The following is an 18,690-nucleotide window of genomic DNA, read 5'->3' as shown; positions in this document are numbered from 1 at the left end:
TACAGAAATGGCTTTGATGGACTCCCTCCCTCCCCCATCCTCTTGCTTGGCATCCTGCTTTCCATTTCTATGCTTAAAATGTTGCCCTCCATACCCTATAAAACGTTTTGCGAATGTGGCTACCACCACAGTCTGGTAGTAGGAGAGAGGCAAGAAAATAAGGAAGATCAACATATACAGACACTTTACCACATTTATAGATAAGCATTTTCACTGTTTTAAGACACCCAGTGAAAAACTTTATAACCAAGACAGTCTCAGTAAAATATCCTGGGAGTGGGAAGTTGGCTATTCTAAATCAAGGATTGGTTTAGATTCATGCTAGAAAGCACTTAGTCAAACATGTTACTACACCCAACCCAAGACCGTCCATGGCAAGTGATACTGGTTAAGGCACTGTCAATCACAGTAGAAAAATAAAAAGGTGGTCTGACAGAGCTGTAAATCTGGTGGGCATGCGCACACAGAATAAGAGCTCTGAAGGGCCACATCGTGAACACTTTCCCAGTCAACCAGGGTCTCTGGTCATACAGGACAGCAATCAATACTGTTAACAAGGAGAAACACCAGCGACACATTCTGCTGACCCAAATTTCGTTACCAGAGAGGTACAAACAGCATTGCAGGTACAGGGACACGTTACATGATGGGTGAGGGGCGGAGAGAGAGAGAGGGAGAAAAGAGCTACAGCGCATTAGAAATACTTTTCGACGTTGAAATAATGCCAAACGTCCGAGAAAACACACACTACGAACCTTGATGTAAATGAACCTTTTTGTTTTATTTTGTTTGGGATTGACTATACTCAGAATAAGTGCGAAGAATGCATCAAAGCTACAGCTCTTCCTACATGCCTCTCAGCTCGGGCAGGTGTAGTCGAGCGCCAGGGCTGCACGGGACACCGGATCTGGCTGGGGTCTCAGGGCCGCAGGATGATGGCAAGCTGATTTCTCTTCCATCTGATTCCTGTCCTATTCCATGGAGGCTTTTAAGGCTCAAAGATGCATGAAAAATAATGTGCATTAAAATGCTCAAGATTATCTTTTAACAACTCCAGCCAATTCCCTGGGATTTTTACCATCTTATTTTTATAAGAAAGCAGGAAACAGCAAGCTGGCTGTTGCCAATCCTGAGTCACCTGATTTCTAAAGATATTTAAAAACCGAGGACTTCATTATATAGGAGTTGGTGCTTCGAGAGAATTCAATAATTGAGTATTACTGCAGGAGCCTGAATATCCAGCTTACTTCCAACCAAATCTCCTCTTTATCCTGACCTTGATTTGGCTGAACACTGAGGAGACACCAGGCATGGCGTGAATGTGGGGAACTGAGGTCAGGTAAACCCAGTGGTTTAAGATAAGGAAAATTCTCTGCATGATAGAGATCTACTCCACGATTTCTACAACATCCTTTTAACGTACCTAAGTCACTGATCACGATTCTAGTCGTTCTGCCACGCTGCCCACATAATGGATACTCCAGTCGTGGAGAGAGATTTGGACTGGCCCACCGACCTGCTCTTACCTGGCCCCCACTGTCAATGATGAATTCACCTACAGTCTCTTTTTAGCTCAAGTTAAGCTGGTTCCCATCAAGCTAATTGCAAAGCTTTGAAGCTCACTAGCCAGATAGTCTACAGGCTTCTTTTGGATGGTCCCTCAACATGGCTAACTGTCAGGGGATTCAAAGATTCATTAAGTACCTATTGAGAACTGTCCTTGGTGTGAAGGACACGGGGGAAAAATTAAAAGCCATATTTTATGGCCTCTACGAACTTACCCAGCTCCAACCTCCTGTGACCGTATGTCTTAAGAGACATACATGACTATCAATAGGCCAATGGATATGGCCCTGGTGGCTGCAAGTTGGGGAGGCAGCAAACTCATTTTTTTTTCCCCCTCCATCTGGTGATGCTCCATTGGCCTTCAAGGCTCAAAGTTGGTTTTTAAGAGTTAAATGAAATTACCTGAAAGTGTTTATCAACCATAGGAATTTAGAGAAGAAGCTAACTGAGGTCTTCACAGGAGCTGCTGAAGCTACCCTGGAAACCACTAGTTCAGGGTGCCTGGGTAGATCAGTCAGGTGTCTGCCTTCGGCTCAGGTCATGATCCCAGGGTCCTGGGATCGAGCCCCTCATCCGGCTCCCTGCTCGGTGGGAAGCCTGCTTCTTTCTCTCCCACTCCCCCTGCTTGTGTTCCCTCTCTTGCTGTGTCTCTGTCAAATAAATAAATAAAATCTTAAAAAAAAAAAAAAAAAAGGAAACCACTAGTTCATGTGGCAAATCAAGAGGAGGGGAGTGTAGGTATGACACATGCAGAGGGAGAGGGAGAGGGGGCTCTCTACACTCGGTCACTTAAGTGTTGGTGACTTGTAAATGGTCACCGCCATGAGAAGTGGCCACTAGGGCCCCCTTACACCTACCAGAGTGAGTTTTAATCACCTTATTACAATGGTGCTCATAGGTTAGGATGCTGGGATAGCAAATTACCATTTACAAAGTACAGCAATCAACGTTTTCCCAATGGGATCCTCCATGCTGTGGGTGGACAGGGCAGAAGGAAGGGCTGAGGAGATGGAGGCCTTCGGAGGTGAGGGGACTTGCCTAAGCATCACAAGGCTAGTTAGTGATGAGCCCAAGACCAGACCAGGGCTTCTGGTGCCAGCTCACTGTACCACCACATACACATCATGGCTCATCTTCCCCGTTTCCTCTTCCAGTCTGCTGGCACTAAACTCTTGTCTATCCTTCTTCATGGAAGAAAGCTGTGGATGGTATTTCACTAAGAATCTCAAGGCCAGGGGCGCCTGGGTGGCTCAGTCGGTTAAGCGTCTGCCTTTGGCTCAGGTCATGATCCCAGGGTCCTGGGATCGAGCCCCGCATCAGGTTCCTGGCTCAGTGAGGAGCCTGCTTCTCCCTCTACCCCCTGCTCATGCTCTCTCTCGCTGTCTCTCTCTCTCTCAAATAAATAAATTAAAAAAAAAAAATCTCAAGGCCAATGGCTAAAATCAACAACACAGGAAACAACAGATGTTGGCAAGGATGTGGAAAAAGGGGAACCCTCTTACACTGTTGGTAGGGATGCAAACTGGTGCAGCCACTCTGGAAAACAGTACAGAGGTTCCTCAAAAAGTTAAAAAGAGAACTACGATCCAGCAATTGCACTACTAGGTATTTACCCAAAGAATACAAAAATACTGATTCAAATAGACACATGCACCCTGACGTTTATAGCAGCATTATCAACAATAGCCAAATTATGGAAAGAGCCCAAATGTCCATCAACTGATGAATGGATAAAGAAGATGTGGTATGTGCATACAGATATAGATATAGATATATATATATATATATAAACACAATGGAATATTTCTCGGCCATAAAAAAGAATGAAATCTTGCTATTTACAATGACGTGGATGGAACGAGCGTATTATGCTATTATGCTAAGAGAAATAAGTCAGTCAGAGAAAGACAAATACCATATGAGTTCACTCACATGTGGAATTTAAGAAACAAAACAGATGAACATAGGGTGGAAAAAAAGAGAGCGAGGGGCAAACCGCAAAACAGACTCTTAACTATAGAGAACACGCTGAAGGTTGCTGGAGGGGAGGTGGGTGGGAGGAGATGGGCATTAAGGAGGGCACCTGTGATGAGCACGGGGTGTTATATGTAAGTGATGAATCACTAAATTCTACCCCTGCAACATATTACACTATATGTTAACTAACTAGAATTTAAATAAAAACTTGAAATAAACAAACAAAAAGAATCTCAAGGCAAAATCCCAGGCTAGAAAAAGCAATCAGGCTCACCATATGTGAAAGACAGACACGTGGGCTCATAATTAGCAGAAATACCACAATGAGGGTGTCACAAATGTCTCATTTCACTAACGCTCTAACAAAATTCCATGACCTTCAGCACTATATGCCAAACCCACTTGTGACAAAGGCGGCTGACTGACAGGTTAAGAGGGCTCTGTCTGCCAGAAAAGTAGTTTGTGAACTGGCATTTGAGCACATTGATCTAGGCTGATCATTAAGACCAGAGCTAAGCCAGCAAAAATCCCAAGAGAGGAATGATACCATCTTGAACAGCATACCCAGTGTTTGCTGGGTCTCAGCCCTCAATCACTTCCTGGGCTGTACCCTCGAAGCTGCATGACTTCCAACTCCCAATGGGACACCGTGAGTCAACAGGTCCTACAGCCCAAAGGTGGCTCCTGGCATAATGATGCATTCAATCATGGGATTTTCCTCCACTCGTGAGCTTTCATAATTGTGAGAACCAGACAGACTGTAACCAAGACCCTGGGAGGTTCTGCCAAGACCCATACACCAGCCTGGACTTTCATGAGTCTAATGAAAAGCAAATTAAGAAAAGTACTTTTTTCTAAGTACTTTTTAAAAAAGTACTTTCTTTCCTAAAAACTCAGCTACCAAATGTGAACTGGTGTATCTAAAAGATAGTACAGGATACTCCAACATGAGTGAACCTTAAGGATACTATACTAAGTGAAATAAGCCAGACACAAAGGGACAAACACAGTACTAGACTCTAGCGGTCAAATTCATAAAGACAGAAAGGAGAACGGAGGTTGCCAGGGGCTGAGGGGAGGGGAGGGTAGAGTTGTTTAATGGGTAATGCAGTTTTGTAAGACGAAGAGAGTTCTAGAGATTGATTACACAACAATGTGAATGCACTTAGTTAACACTACTGGACTGTGCACTCGAAAAAACTAGTTAAGATGGTAGTATTTAGGGGCACTCGGATGGCTCAGTCAGTTGAGTGTCTTGATTTCGGGTCAGGTCATGACCTCAGGGTTGTGGGATCGAGCCCCGTGTCGGGCTCTGCGCTCAGTGAGGAGTCTGCTTAAGATTCTCTCCCACTCCCTCTGCCCCGCCCCCCACAAAATAAACAAATAAAATCTTTTAAAAAAAAAGATGGTAATATTTAATGTTATATCTACTTTACCACAATTACGTTTTTTTTAAATTTAGAGAGAGAGAGAGACAGGAGAGAGCGAATGAGTGAAGGAATGCGTGCAAGAAGACTCTAGAAGAAATACATCGAAGTCTAAATAAAGAGTTTTGGGCAGTGAAGGACCTACCTACGTGCTGTCTGTGAAGGGACAATTAGCATCTCTGCTATAATGGTCCACAACACACTAAAAAGCAGAAAGCCCAAACCGACTGAGGAAAAGGAAAAGTGATATCGTGAGACCAGTCTATCCGAATCTAGTATTTACAGGGCTTGCCTGATACTTTGTAGGCAACAGAACTGCCTCCTGTCATATTCCCAGCCCTCGAAACTAGAGTGTGAAGGCAATCGCTTTGGACGTGTGACATCTACCACCAGACTGTGTCTACCCAGAAATAAAACACTCAAAGCACGTGTACTAGTGGGGGAATTCCCCCCCCAAAAAATACCTGAAATTCTATTGTCTTAATTCTGTGTATTCATCACCAGGAAACAGCAGAAAAACAAACGTGACCCATACCATACTAACACAGACCCCTTGGGTGAAGGAAGCCAATCACTGAAGTTTGGAAAGAAGAAATCAGAGCAGGCTGGACAGAGAGACACAAGTCAGAAGGTACCAAGTTTCACAAACTATCGCTCACAATTTGAGAAGCACCACTAAAGAGCTCAGCGGAATGTTCAGCCTTCCTGGGGACATTCTTGATACTTTTATAACCTCCCCCCTGCAAAAGAAAAAAACAGAGCATGATGACATTTCAAAGGGATCTCAGTGGCCACCTGGCCCCAAATGAGATGTGGTGGGGGCTGGCACAAAATCTGGACACAGGAGTTTGTGCAAAACACAGCCTGAACGTCTTTTAACTTGGCCAAGTCTCAATTCCATGCCATCAAGTGGGGGCAATGACACGAGACAACGCACGTAAAAAGGACGCTCAGGGACCTGCAAGAACCCGGGTGGTGATCCTGATGACAAGGACACTGCGGTTCAGGGAACTGAAGAGACGGGCTTGGTGCCAACACTTCCCCTACAGCCTGTGCACTCCCCCAGTTGGGCTCCCCATTCCTGTAATGGATGAGGTGGCCATGCCTTCCTCTTCCTCTTTTCTGTCCAGATGCTTTGAGATGGTCTCATTGTGAATGTTCCTCAGTCCCAAGTAGCAACGAACAGTTTATAAAAATCAACAGGCTGCAAGAAGCAGCTTCACAAGATGCCACCTACTCTAAAGAAAGCCAAAATAAAAAGAGAGAACTCGGGGCACCTGGGTGGCTCAGCGGGTTAAGCGTCTGACTCTTGGTTTTGGCTCAGGTCATGATTTCAGGGATCGAGCCTACATCGGGTTCCATGCTCAGTGTGGAGTCGGCTTAGGATTCTCTCCTTCTTCCTCTCCCTCTGCCCTTTGCCTTGCTTGCACACCTGTGTGCATGCTCGCTCGCTCTCACTCCCTCTCTCTCTCTCTCTCAAATAAATAAAATCTTAAAGGAAAAAATAAAAAGGGATAACTGCACAAAATCCTGCAAAGATCCAAACTGGCAAGAATAGCTGCCCACAGTGATCTGCCAGGGTCTGGTGGAAACATACCAGCAGGACTGGCCACTTCTTGAGAAGGCATTACTGAAACATTCAGACAAAAATGATCCAGGACCACAAAAGCCACAGCAGAGAGCAAGGCAAGATCACCCTGAGGGCAAACCATGGACCATGGTAAGAAATGGGAGTCACTTTGTTACTTTAGCCAAGTAGGAAAACTATAGAGACTCATCCAAATGGATCACCCTATGAAGAGTTCTTGGGTGCCTGTCACCGCCAAGGCCCTGGAGGTGCTGGGGGTTGAAAGGGCTGTGAGAACTTGCTGTGAGAACCGGACAGAGGCAGGCGGCTGTCCTGGAGTAAGAGCCACCGTGTTTCCAAATGGTCCACCAAGCACACGATGAAGTTTAGGATCTCCTCCTTGGACACGTGTGTGAACCACTGCTGGCCTGTGGCAGGGTTTCTTAACCTCGGCACTATTGGCATCTGGGGCTGAAGAATTCCTTGTCACAGGGGCTTGTCCTGTGCATCATAGGATGTTCGGCAGCCTCCCTGGCCTCTACCCCCTAGAAGCCAGTAGCTAAGCCCTCCCCTGTTGTAACAACTACAGATGTCTCCAGACACTGCCAAGCATCCACTGGACCAATCTGCTCTCAGGTGAGGACCACTGGCCTGGCGGTCAGCTACCCCACTAAGCTGGCCCCAATCTTCTCCCACGCGCCAAAGCCCAAATCTCCCTCTCCACATCTCCATCCGGCAATGTCACCTCCTCCTTTCTGAAACCAAAACCATTCTGCGTAAGCTCACTCACCCTCTGTTATTTCCACCTGCATCTGTAACTTCTTCCTCGAAAAGTGGCACCCTACTGCCCTCTTTTCCTCTGGAACCTACCCTCCCTCCATTACCCCTTGTACCCTTTGTCTCCACTTGCCCCTCCCTTCCAAGGGCTAGTAACTTCTTATCTCGTCCATTATCAAACAGCACCTGGTGTTCAGCCCCTCCTCCGCATCCACAGCTCCGCCATGCACTAGGCAAACCGCCCCCCCCGCCCCCAAGCTGACACGGCATGCCTGGCCTTGACCCCATCACATCGCTGTCTCCAAGGACCAAACACAGTCCTCTCACAGGGACGTCACCAGAGGCCTCCCAGTCAGCCAGCCGTTCGGGGCAGAGGGCCCTTGGTAGCACTACAGCCTAACCTCCCCTCGTCCGCGTGCTCCAAAGAGTAGCTCGCCTGTGTTTTCCCGATTACATAAATTCCATGACTTCTGACATTACCCCTTTAAAACCCTTTCTAATTTTAACCTCAAAACACCCGTCTAGCCTGATTTTCCTCGTCCCACTCTCCTTTCTATATATCCTATGAGCTCTCTGTCCAGCCTTGGCCCCATAATCATGGGCAGTCCTAGAATGTTAGCCCTCTCTCTTCTCTCTTCCTATTCCTTTCCTAGAAGAATTTATGGAACGATGGAAAATCCGGCTTTTCCCAATTCTGCACCTGCAGCTGACTTTGGTAGACTCTGGAACGTACCTCTGGCTGTGTCCCGACATGATCCTCAGCTGTCACCCCACCAATCCTGTAAACGAACGGTCAGGCTTTCTGCCTCTGCTTCCCCGGTGGTCCCCCTGGGTACTTCCACACTGCCCTGGGGTTCTCTCGTCTCTCTTGAGTTCTCTAGGGCTGCCTTAACAAAGTACCACAGACGAGCGGCTTCAACAACAGAAATTTCTTGTCTCACAGTTCTGGAGGCTAGAAGTCCAAGGTCAATGTTGGTTTCGTCTAAGGGCTCTAAGCGAGAATCTGTTCCGTGCCTCTCCCTGAGTTTCTGGGTCTCATGACAATCTTTGGTACTCCTTGGCTTATATATGCATCACCCCATCTATGCCTTCATATTTACCTGGCCTTCTCCCGCTGTGTGCTCACCTGTGTCCACATTTCCCCTTTTCATATTAGCTTAGGAGCCCACCTTACTGCAGTATGACCTAATTACACCTACAATGACCTTATTTCCAAATCAGGACATATTCTAAGGCACTAGGTGTTAGGACATTAACATATGAATTTGGGGTGGGGGCGGGGGACGACAACCCAACCCATAACAGTGTCCGTGGGGGACGACAACCCAACCCGTAACAGTGTCCGTGGCTGTCTCTCTTTCCGTGTGGTGCACTCACTCACTGCAACACGAGACACCTGCTGTCTTTTCTTTCCCTAAATCTCTTATCACCTCCTGCAGTGCTTGGAACTTGGCTGGCACCTATCAAATGTTTGCTGAGGGAATAAAAGTTGACAACGAAACTCAGTATTCCTCACAAAAACAAAGATGAAAAAAAAATTCACTCATCCTTTGGTGATCACCTGTAAAATTCTCAAGTTCAAAATTCGCAAATATCCAACACCTTTCTCTCCCACACTCCTGTCTACTGTCACCCATTGCTGCCAAGCCTTTCTTTCTAAGGTCTCTTGTGTTTCTGCTCGACTGGATCAACTGATATGCAAGTGTTCCTACTGGCGCCCTAACAAATCTCCTGCAGGACTCCAGGAGGCCCTGCCTAACACCTTAGCACCTTCCCCAAGCACAGCACAGCATCTCCATTTGCTCTGCCCTGGCTTTGCAAACTGCTCCTGAGGAAAGCCCAGGAGGCGCCCATGGTGCTGCCAACAGTGGGGGTGGGTGTCTAGGTGAGGTCCTGGCCCAATGTCAACAAGGCGTGTGATTTTTCTTGCATCTTCTGTATTGAGTTTCCACATAATTTCTCATTTGAAGAGTTTGGTGATTACAAAAGTGTGGGAAAACCAGTAGCTAATAGGGCAGAGTCAAAGCCAATAGGTTCTCTGCCCCTCAGAAGTCTTTATATTCTCCCTGCTCCCCAATATGCCACCTGACCAGGTCTCCAGACTACACACAGACCCCATATCCTTCCGAGGCCCGTTCAAGCCAATTCTGTTCCCCTCTGCCTGAAATACCCTCTTCCGCTGTTTCTTGGCCTGTTCAGCTCCCATCCATCCTTTACTGCTCAAATCAAATCCCAGATCCCAGGGAGAATGTTCCTGATCACTCCCACCCTGGGACCTCTCCCCTCCTCTGAGGTGGTTTAGTAATTACTACCTGTACAGCCACCTGGGAACTGATCGTACTCTGTGATGTTTTCTGATCTGATGTCTTCTTACACCTTTAATTCACTTTCCATAGGTCTGTGTCTTGACTCCCAAAGAGCAGAAACCCTATGTGGGCAGAGACTAAAGGTGACTTCCCTCCTAAAATGTGGCCAAGTTTGTCACACACAGATGGGCGCCATTATTCTACTAAGTGATTTTATACAACAGCAGAAACACTACCTGCATATCATAAACAGAATTACTTCAAACACTAAGGATTAAAAAAAAAAAAATCTCTTACAGACGTAATTCTCTTACCAAGGAACTAGCCTGTATAGTAACATTTCTTCTCTGTCACCATCTCCGATAAAAACTTAAAAATCTTTAAAAATGGAAACGAAATGATCAATCTCCTCAATGATGGTAAGTAATAGGTTAGGTAATTTAGATTACTCTTTTCTGTGATTTCTTGATTACTTAGGAATATATAAATAACTAGATAAGTACATGTATATTTCTGGTAATATGGAATGCACGTCTGGGTCCACTGAAGAAATGCTGCTCAAAACCCCAGCTATGAATTTAGATGCATACGGCTCATGATACATTTTATGAACAGATGCAAAGGTGTTTATCATTATCTCCGCGCTACACAGTTTCTAATTTTACATATGAAAACCAAGGCATCCTTCAGCATAAAGTACATTATTTGCATGATATATTTGCATTTGTAAAACACCCACATTTACTTTTACTGCTTAATGGGCCTGGTTAAAATGGGCCACTCTATATAAATGGAGCGCACTGGATCCCAACTCAATGGTGCTGATAAGAAAACGACTCCTTTTAGATGCAAATGAACCTACTAATCACAATTAAAATGGTGGCGTTGAGGGAAGCTGAGCAGCTGTTCTAAGAGCTGCAAGTCTAGGGCCAGTCTGGTTCTAGCTTCATCTTTGGAGCTGCCTGGGACTCCCCAGGGGACATCTGCCTGGGGTGGGGGGCGGGCAATGGGATAAACTGAACTTTCTAAAGGTGGATGGGGGAGAGCCCATAGCCCCAGATCTGGGCCGACTACGCAGCTGTGGTCCATCCAGCCTACCTGTGGTATTAACCCAAACCTGTCCGTAGGGCCAGATCTTAACCAATCCGGTTCAAAGGACACAAGCTGAGCAGAAGGGAGGAGGGCTGCATTTGCAAAACTCATGGAGGAAAGGCAAGCCACACATGGGAAGAGTTAAATGACTGACACCTCCCGTTAAATGGTGCAGTCACCATGGAAAACAGTATGATGGTTCCTCAAAAAAAAAAAAAAAAAAATCACACACAGAATTACCATATGTTCCAGCAGTTCCTCTTCCGGATATACACAAAAAAGAACTGAAAGCAAGAACGCACAGAGATAACTGTACGCCCTGGTTTAGAGCGGCACTATTGACAAGAGGCAAACGGTGGAAGCAGCCCAAGTGTCTATCGATGGATGAACAGAACGAGAATTCGGTGTGTACACACAGTGGTCTGCAGCCTTAGAAGAAGAAGGAAAATCTGTCACAGGCTGTAACATGGCTGAACCGGGAGCCCATTAACCTGTGAAATACACCAGTCACAATAAGACAAAGACTGTATGAGTCCACCTGTATGAGCTGCCTACAGTAGCCAAACTTATAAAATAAAGTAGAACGGTGGTTGCCAGGGGTTGGGGGGAGGACGGAGGAGCTGCTGCTTCATGGGGACAGTTTCAGTTTGGGAAGATGGAAAAGTTCTGGAAACGGATGGTGGTGCTGGTTGTGCAACAAATGAATGTACTTAACGGCAGCGAACTGTATCCTTAAAAATGATTGAGATGATAAATTTATGTTATATGTAGTTTACTACAACTTCAAAATAAATAACAGATAACTAGAGAGATAGACAGATAATAAAACAAGCAGACATTTCCTAATGGCCAGACACTGGGGGGCAGGTGGTGCTTCTCTGCTCCTCTGTCCTGAGGCTCTGAAAAACGGAGTGGCTTTGCCCACCTTTTCTCACTTGTCCTCTCACTGAATAAACATACTTTTACACGTGCTATGAGGACATGGCAGTGAAGGAACCATCCCGTCCTCCAAGATGCAGGGACACAGATGGGTAAATAGACCAAGGATTGTACAGAGAATGACACATAGCTCTGGACGCACAGCTCTGAGACCACTGCCCTTGGGTCCTTCAATTACTCTGCCATGAATGAAACTGACACTAGACCGTCTTGTTGGACAGAACCATCAACGATCTCCTCTCTTCCACAAGGACTAACCTGACTTGGTCCTCCCCTGTCTCTTCTTTGAAGTCTGACAGCCTTGGCCTCGACACATGGACTTCAGGACCAACTGTCTTGCCAGTTCTCCTCCAGCTGCCTCCCCAGGGACACTGCCGATCCTCCACAGGTGTCATCCACTGAGCCGATGCTCAGCACACAGCCTGGTACTAAGTGCTCCCTAAATGCCAACTACCATCAGAGCCCCAGGAACAGTCGCTTAACAGACTCATGGGTGCATTCCTGAGGAGTTGAAACCTGGAGGCAGTCCCATGGAATTTCCCCATCTCAGCATCGCTCCCCCATGAATACAGACACTCAGCCCCTCCAGGAGCAGCTTGTCGGCTGACGGCAGTTCTCTAAGATGGAGCAGCTGATGGTGGCACAGGGACAGCTCCTAGCCTTGCCCTCTGGCCGTGCGGGCGTGGAGGGGCTCCAGGACTGATGACCTCCAGCTCTTCCTTCCTCCCCCTGGCAGTGGTTCTGGGGTCGTCTTGACAGAGCACCAGGAACTCGGTGGAATGTGTGGAACCAGCTGGGGACTTCAGACAGAATTGGTACAGCTGGGGATGAGTGACAGAGGCGAAATCTTTACCTAAAAATCTAAAGATTGACTCCTTTAAGAGGAAATGCCTCTGAAGTGAAAATATCATTTCACCATGAACTCGGTGGCAAGTGTCATATCCCTGGGCCATCTCCCGTAATCTAGAAGCAGGAAGGGCAGCCCACGTGCATATCTTCTGTCCCAGGATGGCAAGCATCATTCTGAGGCCGTGACACACAACCACACACTGCCCAATGCAGAGAACGCTAACATTACCTCTCATGACTCCATTGAACTATTACAACTTTCAGAGAAAAACCTCACTAAGAGAGACTAAAGTCACTATGATCTATTCATCATTCAGGCTTGTAGAGATTGAGTCGTAGATCCAAGGCTGAATCCAAGTTTTGATACAGTCTGATTCCTGGTACTTCCTGCCATGCTGAACACCCGTCACAGATGGGAAAATAACCTATTTTTGGGAAAATTGTGATTTACCTTGATTACTCATTTCCTCCCCATGAGAGCCAGTCCCATCCCACACCCCACCACAAAGATGAGAGACACGATTGCTGATTTCAGAAGGTTGATGATAAAGAGCTGGACACCTCGGTCGTATCAAATCCAGGCACTCAAGTTAAATGCTGAAGTTGCATATAACAGCGCATAAGTTTATATTTTATGAAACATTTTCCCTACAGTTTCTTGGATCTATTTGTGGTTGACTTCAAAGTGACAAAAAAGCAAATCTCCATTTCCACAAAGTAATCTCTTCCATCTGCCAAGGCAACGATATTGTGATGAGGCGTCAGCACCTGAACTGTGGCTTTGTCCTGATATTTCCAACCAAGCATAGAGAGCTGCCCGCCCCCTCAAAAATGTTCCCTCCATTCCTTCCTCACCTGTGCTCCCTGGCCACCTCCCCCACCACCTATACCTGTCACAGCTGCTTGCTTGTGAACTTGTCCTGTTCTCAAACACAGGGTCCTCATGTGTACCCTGAGCCTTGTCCAGGGAAACCAAGTAAGTGGTTGGAAATCCAACTGCACTGGTTCTCTTTCCACAGCATGGGGGCTAAGGGCCTATGGAACGGACTCGTATTAGCTCCCCGAAAACCGAAAACCCACTGGATTCTTCTGGAAAGCTTGTGGAAACATTCGTTCCTTCCCTTAAAGGAAAATGAAGCAAATAAACTTCCTTTATAGTGTATTACATTCAAAGAGAACATACTTTCAAAAAAAGTAACGTTACATCTTGGCCATGGTTATAGATATGGGAGACCGTGCTTTACAAAACTTGGTGGTACATGGTGACTTTTCAGAACATTCCTTTCCGCACAAACATACGGGTAGCATTGTGTGAGGTTTTTCTGTTTTGCTTTGTTTGTTCTGCACTTCCCTCTTCTTAGAATTTGCATGGCATATAAAAGTTACCACATAATTGAAGCTTTAAGCATATTCAGGAAAACCTTGGCTTCCTGAAACCTTTGGGGGAACTCAACTCCCACATACAGATGATGCTTTCTGGTGCCTGGTCCTTACACTCACCTTTTGAGTGTCCACTGACCACATGCAGCAAACGCTTCATGCCTGGGGCACACCCCCGCCTCACTGGGGCTAGCTGGCCGGAGAGCTCCAGAAGGATACGGGCCAGCCCCCCAACTCACCTGCAGAGCTCGGCACTCAATCAGACTTTAAAGGGTCTTCCCAGCACGCTACTTCTGGGCCTTTTACCTGCACCTCCTCTTCAAAAGCCACGCCCAAAAGAGTCACGTGGCATCCAGTTTCGGACTGCAGTCCGTCTTCCTCCCCCCACCCCCCCCCCGCCTCCTGGGTGACAGTGTCTGTTCAGGGCATACATACAATGTAACCTGCGACCACGTCTTATCTGCAGATGCACCAGCTTTCACTGGTGGCGGCGCCACGTTAACTTTTGTATAATCCAGTCACTCGTGTTTTCAAAACCAGTCCCTGGCTCCCTGTGGCCTGGTGTCACTTCCAAGTTCCTTAGCTCTGAACGACTGGCTCAACTTGCTCCAGCTTCATCCCCTGCCAAGCCTTGTCTTTTTATTTATTTTTTTTTCCTGTTGTTGCTCTAGCAATACCAAGTTTGTTCACGGGCCCCCCAGACAAACCAGAAAGCTTCTCACTTCTGTCTCTGCTCAACTCAGCTGTCCCTGCTTGAAACATCCCTCCCTCCAGGATCCTCTCTGCAAACTCTTCAGCATTTTTGAACATTCTGCTCTTTGTCTTCCTTCCACCTCCTCCTATGCCCAGTACAGATCCAGCCACTCTCGTGCTGTTCCCTTGATGTGCATCACACTGTATCATGCGGTCATCTATTTGTTTATATGGCTCGACTGTGAAGTCTCTGGAGAATACCCATTGTTCTGTTAGTCTGAGGCTCCTCGTGGCTAGCATGGAGTAGGTATCCATAAATGTCTGCCGAAAAAGCTAGTCTTAGAAAGTACACGGAGCTGGGATCATGACCCTCATCCTGCAGCTAAGAAAACTTCATTCTGAAAGGTGAAGTCACAAGGGTCCTGCCACTAGTAAGTGACTCATGCTCTTTCCACTGGAGTATGAGGCTTATATACCCCACCTCTCATTTCCTGTTGTCTCTTGAGTTTTGTGATCTACAGGAAATAAAAGTTTACTGACTGTTTCAGAGCATCTATACATTGCCTTTCAGCAACGGACACCTATGACACTCCTACAATTCACCATTATCGGTGCATCTAGTTGAACTTGGAGCCCAGGGCAGCCAAGCGCTAAATTAACATTACTCTTCTCTGCAGAGGTGAGGGGGCTCTGAACAGGCAGAAGATGCCTGCATAACTGTGAAGAAGAGATTTACACACCCCTTTGTCTCCTACACAAATGGACTCAAGAGCCTAAGCAGCCCAGAAACCATCCTTCCCGCTGTTTATAGTCAAAAGCGGTTTTCGGGGGCTTGCCGGTGATCACTGCACTAAACATAGCTTTGATGCTGTCACATGCAAACTTGAGCAGAACCTGAAAGCAGTTCCCCTTTTAGTTCTGAGCCAGTTCAACTTTAAAAGAGAGGCAGCTGTTAACATACTCCAATGTGTTTCCACGATGCCAAAGTAGTTCAGCTCGTAGTAAAACAAAACAAAACAAACAAACAAAAAACACATTGAAAACGGACAGAAATGGGTTTGCAGCTCTGGTGATTCTTCTTTCCGCTAAGCTGGAGCCTGGGAGGAACAGTGAGGTTGGCAGGGAAAATCCAAAATGGCCAGACTTAAGGGAAACGCTGTAAGCACAACTGGGGTGCACAGACACTTCCTGCCTCTGCTGGGGCGGGGGGACACGCAAAGAATACGGTAGCATAGAGAAGAAAACTCATACACGTGGATACTTTTTAAAAATCTTGCTACAAACATCTCAGCTGGTTGTTTAGAAATCAAGAAAATAAGAAGGAAGTACTTTGAACATCTTGGCCATTCCTTTGGTGCCTTATCCTGGTTTACTGGGCAACTAGACCTTTCTGGATACCAGACCCAAGCTGAGCGGACAGTGGAGTGCAGGCTTGGAAACCAGAGGAAACGTGAACTTTCATTCCAGCTCCTCTCCTCGTGGCCCATCGGACCTGCTATGTCTCCCCCACCTGCCACTCTGGGTATGAGTGGAACATGAGAAAAGGTACGCCAAAGGGCCTGATGGAATGTGGGACCCCTGACAGACCATCCACAACGTCCTCTAGAAACACGTAACCAGAAGAGAGAAATGCTGACAGTGGTCAGGGGTCTATTCCAGGGATATAATGCAGTTTCGTTTTTTTACAGAAGCATCAACGAAATAGTGGTTTTTTTCTTCTTTCTTAATTCTGTGTGTCCAAAGGATGATTCACAGCATGTTTGCTTATGAAGTGAGAATTATTTTGATGAGGTTTTGTCCTACAAGACTTGCACCGAGTCTGGCCGAGCTGGGGTGGAGGGGGGACCAGGGTCCTGGCTGCCACAGGATTGGCCACCTGTGCCAGGTGCTCACCAGGGGGGTAAGGGAGACCGAGGTCAGCAACGGAGAATTGGTGACACCTGCTCATGAACCAGAGTCCTCGCTTGGGATGTTTATGCTAGAAGTCTGCATGTATTTCACAACCCATAATTTAACACAAACCTCAGGTTCTTTTTAGGAGATCTTAAGAAAACAGTACCTCTGTTATGTCACTGTCCCCTTCTATGAGTTTTAGCGTCATGAGAAGACACACGTGACTCAAGCACAAGAATGAATGGGTCTTCTCAATCCACTATAAATTTTAGCAGCACACTGAGGTTATAGTAGCACAGGAATTTATCGCCTAAGTTATATATATTTGAACAACAGAACAGACTTTATACACTACTGTATCTTTAACACTCATTTTTTTTTGTGAACAAGACAAAAGAATTTACTGTTACTGCCAACAGCTTGCTGGCAGCTAATACCTCGATTAGCTGTTGCCTGGCAACAGTCAAGCATGCTTCCTCCCAAATCAGGAAGAGCCACTGCTAAATCTAGATTAATTACAAAATGGGACAAATATTTAAAAGCTTTATATTTATTAAGGACTTTGGGAGAGCATCCTAATAAGAATGATTCCTATTAAACCAGAGTCAGCTGAATACAATGCGTATCTGCCTTTATTTCACTGTCCCATGTTCTGCAGATCATTTCAGGGAAACTGGATGTTTCTGCAACTTTCCTAATTTCCCTAAATATTGTACTAAAGCAAAACCATATGCTTACATTTTGTAGAAGCATGTCTTTTGCCTACTTCTCTAAGAATAAGGATGAAGAGAAACACCACAGACAGGTATAAGTCTTTTAAAATAGATATACTTGCAAACAAATTAGGAGGATACCACCACCATTTTTACCCTTCTTGCAGAGCTCTCTGGACGAAAAACTCAACTGCCCGTGACTCTCAGAGTTACTACCTTTGTCTGCATTCTCAATTCCTTCTATTCCAAGAGTCGCTCAGAATTCTCTGGGTGGAGAACAAGTCCAGAGTTTTATCAGAGTCCACAGAGCTGGCATCCCTGCCATCAGGGCTAGGCTGCTGGAGGCAAAGTCTTGAGCAATCAAAGTTCTCAAGTCTAGAGACCCTACTTCATCCCCTAGAGGGGAGGCTGGAGGAGTAGAGCGCGCGCGCGCGCGCACACACACACACACACACACACACACACACACACACACACACACACAGAGTGGGCCCCTATCATATGCAAAGTATAAATATACTCCCCAAAAGACAAGACACCAGCTATGAAAGTAGAGCAGAAATCAGAGGTTGACCAAATTGTACTACCCTGGAGCTAAGAATGGTGTTTACATTTTAAGTCATTGAAATTAAAAAAAAAAAAATCAAAAGAATAATATTTTATGACAAGTGAAAATTACATGAAATCCAAATTCCAGCGTCCAGAACTAATACTTTTTGAGATACAATACACCCCTTCATTTATATATATGTTGATTCTGTGCTAAATATTCAGTATTTGGTCCTTTACAACAAAGTCTGCAGACCTCTGAAGGGGAATAAAGAACAGTGACGTTTTAGTTCTTGAAAAATAAATTGATTTCCGATTAACTTTAAACATGATCAAAACAATGAAAATAAGCCATTTCCCACTGAAAGGCCTTGGGTCTGGGCTGCTTAGTGAATCCACTACATCAAAATTTCCAGAAAACAGCCCCTATGGAATGCTAATTAAATTAGTATTAAACTTAAGAATCATTACTTGGGATCTTCAAAATGTTTTTCTTAGGTTGTTTCTCCTCTATCTTGTTACTGGTAGAACAGTCGGAGTAACTCATCAGATGCTCTCTGTAAATCTACACCATTTTCTAAACTTGAGTGATTCTGTTATTAAAAACAAACCTGAGTACTGTTTTTAGGTCTGAGAGGAATATGGAATCAATTACATTTTGTGTGTAAATCAGCCCACCCACCAGATTAATGCTGTACACCCACAAACTTTCCTAGAGAAGCGCTGATCCAGACTGAAATTTGGATGTGCTCTTGCTGAAGTCTGAAACAGCCGAAGGTCTCTGCTCTTGCTACGCCCCCCCCCCCCCCGGGGCTCTCCATTTCCCAAGCCTCAGGATCTCCTTGAAGTTCACTGGCAGGCTGCACTGCTGCTTATACTTGAGAGACACATGTTTTGCATCATATTACAGTCTATGGCTTGTGCAGAATCATGGCCCTCATCATCTGACCATCGTTCCTAAT

The 18,690-nt window shown here is 45.9% G+C and overlaps 1 protein-coding gene across 5 annotated transcripts in view; it reads right to left on the bottom strand.

The window, feature by feature from the left end:
• Positions 1-18,690, bottom strand: part of FOXN3 (forkhead box N3) — a 279,851-nt gene that overhangs the window by 116,146 nt on the left and 145,015 nt on the right. The gene's annotated exons all lie outside the window — the stretch shown is intronic.

Source organism: Zalophus californianus, chromosome 6, assembly GCF_009762305.2.
Source record: "Zalophus californianus isolate mZalCal1 chromosome 6, mZalCal1.pri.v2, whole genome shotgun sequence".
NCBI lineage: Eukaryota > Metazoa > Chordata > Mammalia > Carnivora > Otariidae > Zalophus > Zalophus californianus.
This window is presented reverse-complemented; position numbering and strand designations above follow the sequence as displayed.